Source organism: Castanea sativa, chromosome 1, assembly GCF_040712315.1.
Source record: "Castanea sativa cultivar Marrone di Chiusa Pesio chromosome 1, ASM4071231v1".
Lineage (NCBI taxonomy): Eukaryota > Viridiplantae > Streptophyta > Magnoliopsida > Fagales > Fagaceae > Castanea > Castanea sativa.
Window position 1 is genome coordinate 5,911,834 of NC_134013.1, and position 17,684 is coordinate 5,929,517.

At 31.8% G+C, this 17,684-nt stretch overlaps 2 long non-coding RNA genes across 2 annotated transcripts; one reads left to right on the top strand and one right to left on the bottom strand.

The window, feature by feature from the left end:
• Window positions 1-10,185: 10,185 nt before the first annotated feature.
• LOC142608598 (uncharacterized) lies at window positions 10,186-11,883 on the top strand. Its single transcript, XR_012839549.1, has 3 exons — window positions 10,186-10,352; window positions 10,960-11,013; window positions 11,560-11,883. It is a non-coding gene; the product is annotated as an uncharacterized LOC142608598 (long non-coding RNA).
• Window positions 11,884-16,470: 4,587 nt separating this feature from the next.
• On the bottom strand, window positions 16,471-17,684 carry LOC142643526 (uncharacterized). The gene is made up of 3 exons (XR_012845880.1): window positions 17,543-17,684; window positions 17,037-17,321; window positions 16,471-16,755 (listed from the first exon to the last, which is right to left on the bottom strand). It is a non-coding gene; the product is annotated as an uncharacterized LOC142643526 (long non-coding RNA).

Below are 17,684 nucleotides of genomic sequence, written 5' to 3' on the forward strand. Positions count from 1 at the left end.
TACGTATAATAATCTCAATAGTTTACGCGCAAATGACTTCCATGACTTAGACTTAGCCTCCATTTAGAATACCACTTAGAAGTTTAAATTATTTCATTTTTTAGTTTATTTTGCTATTATTTATAAATTTTATCGTATTTTTTTATTTTATTATCGCATTTTTTTTTTACTATTTCATTTAATTTTTATTTTTATTTATAATATTTTTAATAATAAATTTTTAATTTTAGCAAAATAAACTATATCTAAACAAATCTTTAAATACATTGAAATTATTTAACGTTTTGAGAATTTCACGTCATGCTGCTGACGATGACCAAAAAAATTGTTGGGTGAAAACTGAAAACGACACTCTACGCGGCTTGTTGTTCTTGTCAACTTCAAGTCTAAAATATCACTTCTGAACTCAGACCCAATAAAAAAACATAGATTTGAAAGGCTCTAACATGGACTACAAAAGGGAAAAAAGTCAAAACTTTTATAGATACATTTATCCGATCATTAATTTCACACGAAACCTTGATGACTTGCATCTGGACCAGTTTTATCCATGGATCTAGATAGTTATAAACCTCATAAAATATCTAGAAGTAGAAGACTAATTCTTTTCTATTCATTTATTTATTAAGGATATTTCAAAGGCGAAAAACTTATTTTCATCCTATATTTTCACACGATTCTTACTTTGGTTTCTAACTTTTTTTTCCACCGCTTTTAACCCTTATCTTGAAAAATTCGTCTCATTTTAGTTCTTGCCGTTACATCAAAGACGGAGATTATACATGTGGCAAACGAAAATATTAAAATAATAATAAATTTTTTATTTTGCATTAAAAAATGCCACGTCAGCATATAAATTATAAAAAAATAATTTTTTAATTTTAACTAAATAAAAAAATTAAAAACAAAAAGAAAAACAAAAAATCACATCAATTTAGATATAAGTATGTCTTGAACAAAAACACAAACCCAAATTTAAGAATACAAAATTAAAATCCAAAAAAATAAGATCACAAAATTAAAGGATCCAAATCTGAATAAACAAGAACACCCACCCACCACCACACACTCCCCCTGCAACCACCACAAAAAAAAAAAAACCCAGCGACCCCAGTCCCCACCACCGATACACACACACCACCACCACCACCTCTAACATACAAAACCCACGGACACCGATCTACCCAAAGCATACTCAGTCGCCGATCAAAACAAAGCAAGGTACACCCACCCACCAAGGCCACCACCACCACCTCTAACACCCACCCACCACCCCACCACCACACACCCCCGCAACCACCAAAAAAAAAAACCCGGCGACCCCGCCCCCACCACCGATACACACACACCACCACCACCACCTCTAACATCCAAAACCCACGCACACCGATCAACCCAAACCAGACTCAGGCGCCGATCAAAACAAAGCAAGGTACACCCACCCACCAAGGCCAACACCACCACCTCTAACACCCACCCACCACCCCACCACCACACACCCCCCTCAAACACCAAAAAAAAAAACCCCGCGACCCCAGTCCCCACCACCGATCTAACACACAAAAACCCACGGACATCGATCTACCCAAAGCATACTCAACCGTTGATCAATACAAATCAAGGTTAGACCTCCACCATGCCAATCCACCACGCCGACCACACCCTCCACTACGCCGATCCAGAAACTCAAGCCTCCACCACGCTGATCCCAAACCCAGACTTCCACCACACCGATCCACAAACCCACGCCCTCCACCTCACCCCCACAACCACGACAACAACCCACCTCACCACCACAACAACACCCCACCACCACGGCAACACCATATGCACAGAAATCCACAGAAAAAAAAAATCAAAGAAAATTCACACAAAACCCACAAGCACCGAGGAAGCAAAGAGATGAGAGAGGAGAGTTTCAGAAAGTTGAGAGGTTCAAAGAAAAAGTGAGTGAGAGAGAGAAATCGTGTTTGAATCTGTTTTGTCGGCCTGAGAGTTGAGAAGTTCAGAGAAAAAGTGAGGAATTTGAGTGGTGAGGGTTTTGAGGAATTTTTTTGTTTTTTGCTTTTGAATCTGTTTGGTTGCCTAGAAAGCTGAGCAGAAAGATGCAAAAGCAAAAGAAAAGTTTAAATATTGCTTTAATTTTTTTTCTTTGAGCAACGAGGAATTCACATTAAGAAATTTAAGAATTTTGAAGCTCTTAGTATTGGTCTTGTCGTTGTTGTGTATGTTTTCAGTTTTGGATTTTAATTTTGTGTTCTGGGTTTGTCTTCTTGTTGTTCTTATTCAAAACATATTTAGATCTAGATTGATGTTATTTTTTGTTTTTCTTTTGTTTTTAATTTTTTTATTTAGTTAAAATTAATAAAAAAAATTTAATTTATATGCTGACGTGACATTTTTTAATGCAAAATAAAAAAAATTTATTATTATTTTAATATTTTTGTATGCCACGTGTACAATTTCCGTCTTTGACGTAACGGTAAGGACTAAAATGAGACGCATTTTCCAAGATAAGGACTAAAAGCGGTGGAAAAAAAAGTTATGGACCAAAGTGGGAATCGTGTGAAAATGTAGGGATGAAAATGAGTTTTTCGCCTATTTCAAAAGTAGATGACCATGGATTCAAAATTCAAAATTGAATAGCAAATATAACTTTCTTTCACAATTGGTTGAAAACTTGAAATAATAAGTTATGAGTGTAAGATATAAAAGTGACGTTAGTAATAACTTGTGCAAGTAATTATCTAACACTTATATTTGGATACTACTTATTTTGATGAAAATTGAAAACAATAATAAAAAAATAATTTTCGATTACTGTTCACATTCACAAAATACTGTCCATTTGTCTTAATCCATTGTTCATGTCTCATGAATAGTGCACGAGGCGCTGGTCAAAAAAAAAAAAAACCCGCTGAAACACAGACGCATTGGGTTTCAGCTGTACCCAAATGGGTACATAATATGCCACGTTAGCAAATTATTAAAAAAATATATGTTGTGTTTGAAACAAGACTGTAGCAAGACTAGTAAAGAGTTTTTGATAAAGAATGGCAATAAAGAAAGTGATAGTTTCAAGTATGAATTGAACCCACAATATGAATATGGTGATTTATTCTACAACAAACAGCGGATTGTTAATGAAGTTTGATATCAACGTCTTGGTGGATACCTTAATTGCAAAGTAGTGGATTTTCTGAATTAAAGGAGAATAAATTGATTTTTAACAAGATTAAAAATTGTGAAAGCAATTGCAAAAACCGCTAAATTTTGTAGGTTGCCCTTTTTGTTAGTGGATAGAAACTGCGATTACCAATTAGCAAGAATTCATTGTGATTTGTGGGGACTTACCATTGTTCCCTTTATTCATAACTTCAAAAACTACGTAATATTTATCAATGAATGCTCTCATTTCACTTTGTTGTTTTCGTTGAGGAAGAAATCATCTTCTTTTTTTTTCAATGCTTCTTTCATTTTTCATAAATTCATTACAACCTAGTTTGGAAAATTTTTTTTTCATTAAATAATATAATCTGATAGAGGAGATTTTTTATTGAAAAATTTTATGCATATATATATGCTTGATCATGGTATGGAGCACCAATTTTGTGCCCTAAAACACCTGAGTAAAAAGGACTAGCAGAATACAGGCATCATATAAAATCTCTGAACTTGGTTTAATTATGCTTTTTCATAGTAGTTTTCCAAAATGATTTTGAGTTGAAACCTTTCTGCTACAGCTACATGGCTTATTATAGGGAACTTGTCTAGTGTACATCGAGTATGACAATCCCTATGGAAGTTCTAATTGCTTCACAGCCTAATCATATGTCATTATGTGTATTTGACACGATACTTTCCTTATCTTTTTGTTCTTATGATAAGTTTGATCCCAAGCCACTATCATACAATAATTTTCTAGGCTACAGTGACTTATACAAGAAATACCAATGTTACCAACCTTCAACGGGTTGTGGATACTTGTTTTGCCAATAGGTGGTAATTTCATAAGTCGTATTCGTGTTGTGTTAACTCTTAAATAATTGATTGTATGGATGAACATATAAATTAAGGACAAGTTTATTAGTTGTGCTAACTTCTAATGCTTATTTTGTTTGTAATTTTTAGTCCAAAACTAAAGCGTTTCGCTTAAATATAATAAAATTTCATACCTTTTCCATCCCAAAAATTAAGGGGGGAAAAATGAATGTTTGAACACAAAACTAAAAATACAACTTGCAAAATGAATCAATCTAAGACCCACTTAGTCCGAAATTGACCAAAGTTGACCGAATTGACTGAAGTAGATCAAAGTGGATCAAATGAACCGAAGTAAATGGACTAAAGCGGAACGAAATGGACCGAAGCGAAATCGAAGTGAATGGATTGAAGTAGACCATATGGACCAAAAGGACCGAAGTGAATGGAGACTAAAGTAGACGAAAATGCTATGCCAATGTTGCTCAAAAGGAGTGTATCATCAACAAATAATACAATTTAGCTTTTAAATATTATATATAGATATAGATTTGTAAGACTTATATATAGTAAAATTTGTACTAATTACTACAGTATTACTAAAAAATAATTAGGAATTTGTTTATTATGTTGTTGATGTGAAACTAATCATTAATGTAACTTTGTAAATTTTTTAGTTTGTAAACTATCATTTAAATGTTATTTTTACTATTAAATTTTTAAATGAAAACATTCATAAAATGCATTATTTAAAAGATCTTATTGTTGTTATTGGGGAGACAAACATCTTAGGGAGTTTCCTTGAATAGTTAATTCTTAATATAACATATAGAGACACATTTTAATCTAAATGATCTAAGCACAACGAGTATATGTTCAATTATGTTATATTAACTGTTCATCTTTCTCATCATTATTCAATGTGAGATTTCACTCACACGTGTAACTCAACAGTTGCTACATGAGATAAGAGAAATACGTATGATTAATTTTCTTGCCAATCAGACAGAATCAATGACGATACCTTCAAACATGAGTTGGTTCCAGCAATAATTGTCACAACAGATGGCAGAGAAGAGAGTAAACTGTTTTGCTTCATTTTAATCAAGCCCCAAATGCTGGTCAGGATATAAAAGCATGTTCAACTAATGGCTCATTGACAAAGAATTGAATGAGCTGAAATTAATAGATTAACCTGAAGTTACCAGATTGAATTGCACAAGGGCATGTGAAAAGAGGCATGCTCGCGAGTTTTTGGATTATTTTGACATCTCCGGCATAGAAAATATTTGTCAGGCATTCCCCCATTAATTCTTTGAAAATGACTTCTAAGTTGTAACACATCTTTTTTGAAGTGCATAGTGTTGTAATTGAGTTGGTCAAGATGAATATTAAAATATCATAATTATTAGTGCTAACCAGAACTAATTATGATATTTTAATATTCATCTTGACCAACTAATTATGTAATATAATTATTTTATAAAAATAAAATATAAAATTTGTAGGTTATATAAAAGTATTTTCTATTTTTATAAATTTTATGTAATATATGCAAATATAATGTATTTTGTTTTCTATAACAATACATAGTGACACACACACACACACATAATTTTTAAAAAAAATTAAGTACATAATTATAATATTATTTTATATAAATGGAGAAGATGTTATTAAAAGGAATTTTTTCACATATATCATAGTATTAGGTTGACTAATTTGAATATATCCAAGAATATTAAAAAATAGTATACACTCTCATTAATTCCATGAAACACATGTTACATTTAATTTAAATTATCACATCAATTTAGAATTATAACATTTTTTTTTTCTTTTTCAATATAAGTGTAATACCTATATTATTGAAATTTTAATTTTAAGGTAATCTTGTGAATATTTATCATTTTTATTGTTTTTATAAGACTCATATCTCTAACTTCTAATATATATTTTGTTTATATTTTTTAATCCCAAATTAAAGAGTTTGGCCCAAATAGAATAAAGTTTCATACTAATTAACCAAAAAAAAAATTCAACCCAAAACTAAAAATTCAACCTATAAAAAGAATCAATTGAAGGCTCAATTAGTCCAAAATAGACTGAAGTAGACTATATGGTCTGAAATTGACATAATTGGATCGAAATGGATTGAAATAGATCGATAAGATAAAAGTAGACCGATATGGACTGAATTAGATTGAATGGACGAAAATGGACTGAATTGGACTGAATTATGAATACCAACATAATTATTCATATTTATTTGTTTGATTGCAAGGATATGCTGCACCATGTTATATTCATATATGTTTCTCAAATATATATATATATATATATATATATATATATATATATATATATATATTCGCATATAATTTTTACATATAATTTGAAAACGTTTCTCAAAAAAAAATTGAAAATTGTATACATTTAATTCCTATACAATTTTTATTTATAATATAAAGTAATATAAATTTTTTATAACACGGTATGAGGAAACTATATATATATATATATGCACTTAAGCCACTTGCCCACTTAGTCCCGTGAGAATATTTTAACGATAAAATAATGGATTTTTTTTTTGGGTATAAAAGTGGGATATTTAATCAAATAAAAACACAGGTATTTCATCAAAAAAAATAAAAATAAAAACACAGGTACACGAACACGACGTGATACAAAAGAGACCAACTCCAGACTTACAAGGGTAGCTAGACTCCTGTTTACAAAAACAATAGTCAGACTAACTACATAGGAACAAACATACGACCAAAAACTTAACTACAACACACAAACTATGGCACAACACGAGCTCTATACTGAGCTTTATTTGCAACACACATCACGGGATGACACAAAACCCATAAGAGTCCCAGTACAGACATTTCAACAAAAAGGTGGGACATGTGTCATATAAGAATATTTCTCTCTCCATTTGAGAATCTCCCCGTTTTGCCAACAGATCAGCACAGTTGTTGGCTTCTCTCCAAATATGACAAATTCGGGCCTCCCATGGCCTAGTTAGGAGTAACCTGCAATCCAAGATTAAGTTAGTATACTTGGGAGGATATTCCATGTTTGGGTTTCTTACCCTTTTAGCAGCTAAAAATAGAGAATCAATTTGTAGGTAAACATGTCGGTAACCGTGATTCCATGCTTGTATTAATCCTTCACGGATTTCCCAGAGATCAGTTGTTGTATTATTGTTGCTTCCTAAATTTATAGAGAAAGCCCATAGCCATTCACCATTGTAGTTTCTTATGATGCCACCTGCTCCTGAATTACTAGGACTACCTTTGGACTTCTCTCTGAGTCAATAGTTATGAAAGGTCATTTTGCTGGTGTCCAAAATATGTTTATGAGTTTAGCTGAATGTATAGATGATGATAGAATGTTACTTAAGTAATAGAATTCAATGGCATATATGGGACATAGATTTTTCTTAGGATATGTGGAGGGATGTTTTGACCTGTGAAAACTAGTGTGTTTTGGCCTAGCCAAATAGTCCAGATGGTGAAAGCAAAGAAATTTAAAGTCCGAATTTTATTTCATTGTGCTTTATTAGGCTTGGTTGAAATGTTTGAATGGATCTTTTGTGTTTTCTACAAATCCTGGTAAAATAACTTTTAAAGATTGTGAATTTCTTTTTCTTTTCTTTTTTTATTCTTTCTTGGCTAATGCATTTCACCCAAATAAGTTGTCACATAACTTATTAAGTAGCAAATACATGTTTTCTAGATTTTTTTTTTTCATGTGAAAAAATACAAATCAACCCAACCAACTGACTCAACCCATTTCTAACCCATTCATGATGACATGTTTTGGACCCAAACCCTCGATTGACCTAATCCAGTCCATTTGCCACATCTAGGTTGGAGGGAAAATACCTAATATTTTTGGTATCTTATAGAAAATCTTTTTTTTTTTAAGGCAATATTATTTAATCTCCTGTCTATGTCTTTTAAATTAAAGGATATAAAGATTATCAAAAGATTAAAAGATAGTATAATTTCTAAAACTATCATTGTTAATTTAAACTTTAATAAATGAAGGGCATTGACTCTTTAACTAAGATAAGGATGAGTTAGAAAAATTATCAATAATTATTTATCAACTTTCAAGGAAGATTACATTTGGGCACATTTTAAAACATAGAGAAAAGTTAATGGATGCCTTAAGGGCATTTATTTAAAATATATTTTAGAAACTTTTTATGGAGAAGAAAAGGCAAACATTTTTTTAACATTTTTTTATATTTCTTGTATAAGTAATGTCAAAATTTTCCTAAATTTATTTATTAACAATTACCTTATGAGCATCCATTAACATGTTCCATGCCATTGAAGAGAGGAGTAGTTTTCTTTATTCCCTTTTTCTAGAAACTTCTTCACTTTTAGGGTCTCCTGGAAATTGCCTCCTTTCTTTTATCCTATGATTTATGGACAGCTATACACGATGAATTAGATTATGGACTTTCTTTTTCTTTTTTTTTGGTAGAAATAGTGGGAGATATGGACTCGATGATACCTCTACCATATTTCTTTCTTTTTTTCGATTTTTTTTTTCCAATATCCGTAACAGAATATGCTTGCATTGATATGATTTTTTCAAGCACAAGCTCGTCAATCCATTTCTTTTGCCTTATTTTTCTCAGCATATACAAATAGAATGAAACCCAGAATCCCTTTTAAAATCATACTTTTCTTTCATTTTTTCCCCTTTTCTGGATATTTTTAGATGTAAGCTACAGTAAGCTCCTTTTGCCATTAGTAATTTTTTCTACTGTTCTTCTTGTTACCTATATCGTACGTCTTCTTGTTTTCTTCCCATTACTAATTCAAAAGCTTGTTCTTTTGTTGTAACCTCAATCTATTATTGAGTAACATCTTGGGAATCCATAAATTACAGGACACAATGGTCATAAAGCCTCCTAAGGAGACATATGCTCAATCTATTTTGATATGGAGTGTGGGGGTAATTCTCCTTTTTGTCATGGTTTGTGGAGTCTACATTTGCTCAATCTATTTAAATAAAATAAGCATCCATAAAAAAGCCAAATTCCATACATTATGTTAAGTTCTAAAAGTTTAGAACAATTGACAAATCATGAACACAAACTTGTTTAGATATAATTCCTAGAGTCTATAGTTCCTAGAGTCAAGGTGATTCAAGTCAAAATTCAAGAACATACAAGCTGCAAAAAGAAGAATTCAAAATCTGTCTGGTTCGATCAATCAAAAAAATAGGCTCGATCGATCGAGAGTCGTATCTGCAGAATTTTAATTAAGCCTAAACAACAGTTCAAGCCCATTAAGGATTAGGGTTTCAGATCTATTTCTTCTAGTATATAAAGGAAACCCTAAGCACATTTTTAAAAAAAAATGACTTTTCAGAGAGAGAAGAGTGTGCCTCTTTTGTAGATCTAGGGTTTTGTACCCAAAACCTCTCTAGAGTCTTTGATACTATATGTGAATCTCTTGTGAGATCTAAAGGTGTTTACCTTCATACATACTTAGGGTTATCAAGATCAAGATTGATATCAAGAACTTGGTGATTTCTTCAGTTGCTATTTCAAGAGCTTAAAAAAAAAACACAAGTGGGTGTACTTGTGGTTGCTGTGGATCTAGAAAAGAAGTAATCCGTGGACTCGGAGCTGTCACGTGGTTACGGTAATAAGTTTTCTACTCAAGGTAGCATTAAGATATTAGTGGTCTAAATCTTTTTGCAAAACTTCAATTCTTTTATAGTAGATCTATTTTACCTTGAGGATAGCTAAGTTAAATCATTCCCAAGTTTTTTATCGGTTTGGTTTTTTTGGGCTATCATATCGTGTGTTATTTATTTTTCCGCACTGCTTTACATGATATGAGATGAATGTGTTAACCTAGATCTGAATAATTTATCTAAGTAATCACTTGGTTAAATAATTAGATTAAACAATTTGTGTGTAAAGTGATGGGCCAGCCATGTCAAGCTACAAGTATTGAACCATCTGAGGTTCCCTATATTTATTATTCAAAACCAAAAACATATAATAGGTACCCATAATGTAACGTCCCAATTAAAATTTATTAAAAAAAAAAGTATGGACAAATGTTTTGGGTCCCACATGCCCCACCCAACCCATTACCCCCACCACTCATTCACACAAATATCTCTCCTCTCTCAGCGGGCCACCTATCTTCCTCATCAGTTTTCTTTCTCTTTCTCACAAACACACACACGCTTCTCTCTTCACTCCCTCATACTCTCCCACCGGTGCCACTCCATACCACCATATCCACCATCATTTTTCCAGTAGGTCACAGGATTATCGAAAAATCTTTAGGAACTTCTAAGCACCTTCACATATTTTATTAGAGGTAAAAATTTCTAATCTTTTTTAGGGGTTTTATACTTTTGCTTGAGGTTATGTTTATCTAAGCTTTGATAATGATATCCATGTTATTTATGAGCTTTGAAACTAATATTTATGTGTTTATATGTATGAGTTTTGTATTGGTGGAATTATTTGCCGAGTGAATTTATAGTTTCTACAATGGTGGTCATTTAAGTGATGAAGATTTAGGGGTTTTGGTTTTCTAGCTTTTTGATGTGAAATAAATGGTGAATATAGTTTTTATTGATTATTTGGAGCTAGTTAAATATTCAAATTGTTTGTTTTGAAGGATATTATGATTTTTAGTATCATGGGTCTCTTGTTGTTGATGTGGTGTAAATATTGTGGGAAGTACTTATAAATTGTTGAGGTTTTGATGTTAGAGATAATACCTTGGATGATTCATAAGTATAATGGAGTCCATGCCTTGTAAATTAATTGTTGAGAAACTTTGGAAGTGAGATACATTATTGATGAGGTTAAGTACTAGCCTTTCCCAATCAAGAGCTTATTTGGCAATTCCTAATCTGTAGCTAGATACAATTTCAAGCTCTATGCTTATTTTTATATGTTTGCCTGATATTGTTTAGGTTCTACCAAATTTCTTTTGGATCTTGGAGAATTAAGCTTTTTGAGGTTGTAAGGTAAGTACTTTAATGGGATTTTTGGAAAATAACCATGTTGTATAAAAGTTGTTTTTGGGTCAAACACATTTTGAAAAATTATTTGTAGAACTATATTTTCTTAAAAAGTGTTGTGTTGTGACCCATATGATTATATATGAAACATGATCATATTTAGTATTGCATTTGGGGAAATGCATGAATTGTTGACATGGAAAATATGAGCATCTTTTATTTAATTTTTAATGAGGAAATCATGGATTTTATGGTATATTGGAAAATTAAGATGCTAATTTATCTTACCTTGTATTATTTGGGAAATTGATAGAAAATCTTTTTAACAAGAATGAAGTTGAAAACCTTACAAATTTTGTGGAAGTGTTTAAACTACTCAGATATAAACTATGTATTTGAAGTACATGTAACCTGTGAGTTTTATATTGTTTTAACCTTATGCCATGTGTAATTTCCCGGTGTGAGTTTTATGTTGTTTTAACCTTATGCCATGTGTGATTTTCCGGTAATTACCTGATTTGATTTTCGTAATCTTTGTAACAATGGTGTCAGATCTAGGTCAGTACCCTTTCACTTTGGATGATGTGTTCTTCTCTACTGCCCATGGGGGGAAGAGGTTCATTGATTGTGTGTGGATGAGGCTGCTGCCTATAGGGCCAAAAGACCACATGCAAAAGAGTTCCTATGTGACGTGTTCTCCCTGCTGCTCATGGGGGGAAAGAAAAACATTGAGGGTATGGGTGAGACTATTGCCCATGGGCCAAGAAACTGCATACTAGAGAGGACAATACCATGCAAGTTGTAAATTGGCAGATCCCTTGACCGGTCTATGTGGTAGTATGGTATATTTGTGATAAATTACCGTATGTTAGATGTTATGGCTTTGGAATTATATTGTTAGTGCTCATATATTATAGTATATAGTTTCATGGTATTATTTTAAGAAATTTTGTGTTCATTATATATCATTCTCGTCATATTATTATTGAAAAGGATCTTGTAGTATTCAATTAGAAAATTTCTCAAATTAAAACATGCTTTGTAAACTATTCATCATTATGAAACTTACATTTCCCTCACTCCCATTAATTATGCTACTTACTAGGCTTTAGCTCATCCCACCCTCTAACAATTTTTTACATTAATTAGCTATTCCTTGGGTACGAGGCTTTCATTAGTGATGATTGGAGTGCTATGTTAAATTTGGAGACTTTTGCTATAAATGGTTGGTGACTCGATCTTGCTATGTTCAACGAGACCTTAATTAATTCTATTGGAGGTTGGTCGCTTGAGGTTTGTTAGCCTTTGGTGTGTCAGGCCTAGAATCGATGTTAAGGTTCTTTATTCTTGGTAAGATTGTGACTTTGTGTAATCCAATTGGAGTTTTGTAATATATTCACGTATTATATGGAGGCACACAATTTTTGTTATTGTCTGTAAATGTGTTATAGAGCTATGACTTATAATGTGAAGATTTTAGTATGGTTATATATTCTTATCCTGTGGAAAAGAAAAGACAAATCTTCTGTAGTATTTCTCCTGATAGTTCTTTTCTCATGTTTTGGACCTATTTGGGTTTGAAGCGTGACACATAAAGTCATCTTTTTTTTTTTAATTGATAAGTCACACATGCATGCTATCTTGGTTAATTGTAAAATTTTCAATTTAAATTTGTAAAACATATATAATATTGGTTTTATTCTTTTACAGGGAGGAATGTGCATGCAATCCAGTCAAGTTCTTTGCCATTTTGTCAATGCAAAGATTCGGGAGTGGATGGTTTGAGACATTATTAAATAGTCATATTAATGCATGCTCATGTACCAGCAAAATGCGAGCCAACAATCAATTCAACATTACTTGTACCCAAGCTGAAACAAGCAGAGGAGACAACTAAGAGCACCCTCCACATAGTTCTCTATGAACAGAACTGTAAATAAAGCAAGGAAAAGCAGAAAAGTAGAGAAAAGTTCTCGAGAGAATATTGTAAAACTGAAATTATGATTCTTGATTTACTCAAATTCAGATACAGCCCCAATATAATACATACATAACTAATTCGGTAAAGATTGAATCGGACTAACAAACACTTGTAAACACTAATCGGATCATGACATGTGTACAAATTAATAACTAACTCTACTTAGCCTTGCTTCTTCTAAACTACACACAGTTTAGACCTCTTACACTTATACTATCTGTTTTGGACACTCATCAGAAGCATCAGATATACATTGCTTTACACACTCTACTATGATGATCTTATCAGTTATCAACAACCACATTGTTAGGGTCATATTACATTTATGGTAAATTACCAAAGTCTCTTACACATACAATTACAGTCGCCATTTTGTGTTACCAAATAGCTTCAACCTAGTATCTTTTAGCTTTGATAGAGATAAGATAACCATAAAATATTACGTTACAAAGAAAGATCAAAAACATCGTTTCTGTTTAGTATCACAATGAAAATTTTAGATAAAAGAAAATAGCCCAACAGTTACTGTAATCTTTCAATCTTCCCTGTTTTTTCCTCTTTCTTATACTACTGCTATTTCTAGCTAAACTGTTTCTATTGTACCAATTAGCTTGAAACTAATAAATAATTTTACGAATATCATTGTGAGTAGAATGAAGTAATAATTGGACAAAAAAAATTACTCAAATTTCTAAATTTGTAGAAAATTCGTTTACTAATGTTATAATTCATATTACCAAGTTTTTATTGTGATAGGAAAGACATTTGAGCGAATTACTGCTGGCGAGCCTGCATTTCCCCATTTCACATATTATATACCATTTTCTTTTTTACATTTTTTGTCAAAACGCACTTTACTCGTAATTAGGTAGATCTAATATGGGTTTAATATATTAAGAAATATGTTGCTTAAACATATCAAGTGGTATTTTTGAAGTTATGAAGATTGATCCAAGAAACAAGTAAAGAAAAATTGTTTCATTAAGTTTTGACTGAAGCTCAACAGATATTTTTATATAGGTTAAATGAAGAAGCTCAATACAAGCTCGATCTATTGAAAATTACAATTTTAGAATTTCTAAAATTGAAATTTGGCCCATGCTATTTTATTTTATTAGGATTTCTTTTCTCACAACCCTAGTTATATATAAGACATATTTTAAAAGCCGTCATATATGGATACAGAGAACTAGAACTCATATTCTCTATATGAAGTTACTGCGTTTGTATGCCTTAGGGTTCTGTAACTAATTGCTTTCTAATCTTTATCGTTTATGAAGTAAAGAACTTTGTAGCCAACAACAATCATTCAAGTTGTTGTAGTTAGTCACGTACTTAAATCAGTGCAAAAGAGTTAATCACAGATTGAAAATTTGTACAATAAAGGAAAGAATGCTACTACAAGATTAAGTTCAATTGGGTACTGGAGAGAAAGTTTAACTGTATGTTGGTATTTTGGGATAGACCAGAGTGGTGGTAAGATTCTTCATATTTGTAACCGCTTGATTATTGATTAGTGGATTCTTCGGAATGGTGATCTTAAATTCACTTGGTGAAGTTTTTACCTTACGAGAGCTTTTACCCATTTGTCAACAAATCACAGTGTGAATTTACTTTTCGCTACACTTAGTTTATTTGGTGATTTGTTAGTGCCTCCACGATTTGCATATAATTTGACCCAATCAATCAATTTGGCTAATTGATTTAATTGACCGGGGTTAAGCTATCTTAACCCAAAGCACACAATTAGCCTTTTTTTTGTGCGCATAAATAGGATTTCTATAAATGGTAGTATTCTCTAACTTGAGAATCGACCAAACCAACTCAAATAAATCTTTTTGGATTGAAACCTATGGATTGAGTTGTGCCCTTGTCACCAGCCACCATTTTCTTGCGGTTGGAGGTTTCAATTGGCCTAAGGTCCATTGGTCTCATTCTTAACATTCACTTTCTTTTGTTTTTCTCTATTTTCTCATTGCTTGCTATGATTCTCATGATAATTTTTCTCTTTTGTTTATTCTTGGGGTAGATGTCCATATCTTGAGACATCAGGGGCATAATCCTGTTTGAAAGCTAATTTATACTTGGTCTTAGCCAAAAAGCTGAGGAAGGTATAACCCCTGAAGCTAGAAAGGACCAGCAAAGATGCTACACTGGTTGAACTTTGGCGTGACAAAACTCTTATATGAATATGTTCACCTCGTTTACTTGATAATGTCCGTTGTTGTACTGGTACCTTTGGCTAGTGCTAATGTAGTTGTTTCTAGTGATGAAATCTGTGACTGGTATTTAAATGTAAATGAAAATTGTATGATGATGTATTTAGGTAAGTAGTTAAATTAAGTGTTGTACTGTTTTGTAATTGATATCATGGAAGCTTGAAGAAAAGCACACACGATGCTCTCTTTAATAGACAGAAACTAAACTGTTAGTTTTTTGGTAGTAACTCGAATCCACGAGGGGTTTCTTGATTTCATAAGGTGATAAACTAGAATCTATCAGAGAAAGATTTGAGAAAGCTCAGCAATTTTATTGATAAGGACAAGACTTAGATACAGTACTTAGGTGCTGTTCCTTAAGTTCCTGATTCTACCATGTGGATTTTTTCACATGGGATGGAAGTATATTTTTTAGTTAAATAATCACCTGGCTAAATATTAAAAGGGAAACCTAAGGAACAGTACCTAAGTTTTGTCCTATTGATAATAATCTTTAAAAAACAGACTTAAGAGCCTATTTAAGTGCTTCATAAAAGTTGCCAACAAGAAAATATATTCTAAAATAAGTCATAATTAATACCTAACCATAACAGGAACCAAATTTAACCTAAAAAGCATTAAAAGCACCTAAAAACAAGGAAATAAATCACCAAAACCTAAAATAACGTTTTTTTACATAAAAATACCTAAATTAAATAATTATAAAAATTAAATTATAGATTCTATAATGACATTCTTTTAAGTGCTTTATGTTTGTGCTTCAAGGCCTACCCCACTATGTAATTAGCAACGAAAGTGTTCTATTGCATTGTCTTTGGAGGGTATAATGTTACAATATTCCCTATCCTACGGGTTGAGGGGGGTTATATGAAGTATGAACCACATTCTAATGGATTTTTTAAATTAAAAGAAAGGTCAATTTATTTTGACATTTTTTTATTATATTGGATCGTATTAATTGATGCTCTTAAGGCAATTGTTAACAAACCATATTAGGAAAGTTTTAATACCATTTTTATGGAAAATATAAAAAGTTGTCAACAAAATTAATAGTTTTCTAATTTTCCCACAAAATGTTTCTAAAAATAGTTCATAAATCAATACTTTTAGGGCATTCTTTAACATTTGCCCATAAATAAATGTTAACAAATCCCTAGTCTAGCCTTTTCACACATAGCTAATAGCTTGGCTTACTTACGATCCTAAATGAGCAATATTGCATGAAAAAAGATTGAATTATTATACAATTGATCATGTATTGCACTGCTTCACAAAATTTTATTTGCAGTATCGTCGGCCCTAGTCAACAAGTATTTGACCAAGAAATCGGATATATTATTCAGTTTCAATTCCACTTGTATCATCATCAGGAGATTCAGAACTATGTTTTCGTCGAATATTGAATTTGTCAATAATTCGAACAGTTTTTAATAGTTTCTGATCTGAATCAGCAACCTTCCATTGACTGGGATTCTTTCTTCTAAGGTGGCTCAACTCTTCCGAATTTGGCCCCTCCCATTTAGGATCCAGTTCCCATTCCTTTTGTACCTAAATGCCAATGATCCATCTCCCATATTATCATTAGGTTCAAGGATCTTATTTTACAAGTTGTAACAAAATAAAAACTTAAAAGTAAAAATATTCTCCTATAAAAAAACATATTTTGCCCATGTATTTACTAGTACCATTTCAATTCAAGCACAACAATGAATAATTTGGCTTTACTAATTTAAATTAATTGATTGTCTATAAATTTATTTGAATATTTTTTATTTGTAAATAATTCCACCTATTTAAATTAGAAGTATCTTAGGAGGTTAATTTCTTACCTTATCAACTGCAAGGGTGAAAACTTCAAGATCACCGTCTCATTTGATGTGAAATCGAGTGAATGCCTTATAATCAGCAATCCTAAGTGAGGAAAAGGCTTCATCATAGTGCAAGTCGAACCAATTAATGCAGATGTATAAGTAGCTTCCAAATACAATGGAAACTTCAGGGGTGGACAAGACCTAGAAATAAAGGAAGATGGAGGCATAATACATGATTGCACCCCATCGAGAGATAGACTCCACCCCATTCTTGCAAATATTGCTCTGTATTACTGCAATGAGCTAATACAATTCATTTTAATATACATTAGTAAAAGAAAAAGAAAAAGAAGAAAAGAGACCATTAGCTATTACAATTGCTAACGTAACAAATTGTGATTAGAGATATATCACTTACTAGAAATTACCACTAACATTATTTTTTGTTGACACTAATTGCAATATGCCACCTTAATAATTATTTTTTTTTTTAAAATAGTATTCCTAAAGTTATTGTTTCTCACCTCTGGTACATCAAATGCAGACATGATGTACTTGATACATGTAGGATAAAGTCCAAAAGTCCATCGTTTCATACTATCTTGAAAGGCAATCTGAACTGGAAGATGCTTATGGAACACAAATTGGTGCCATCGATATAAAGAG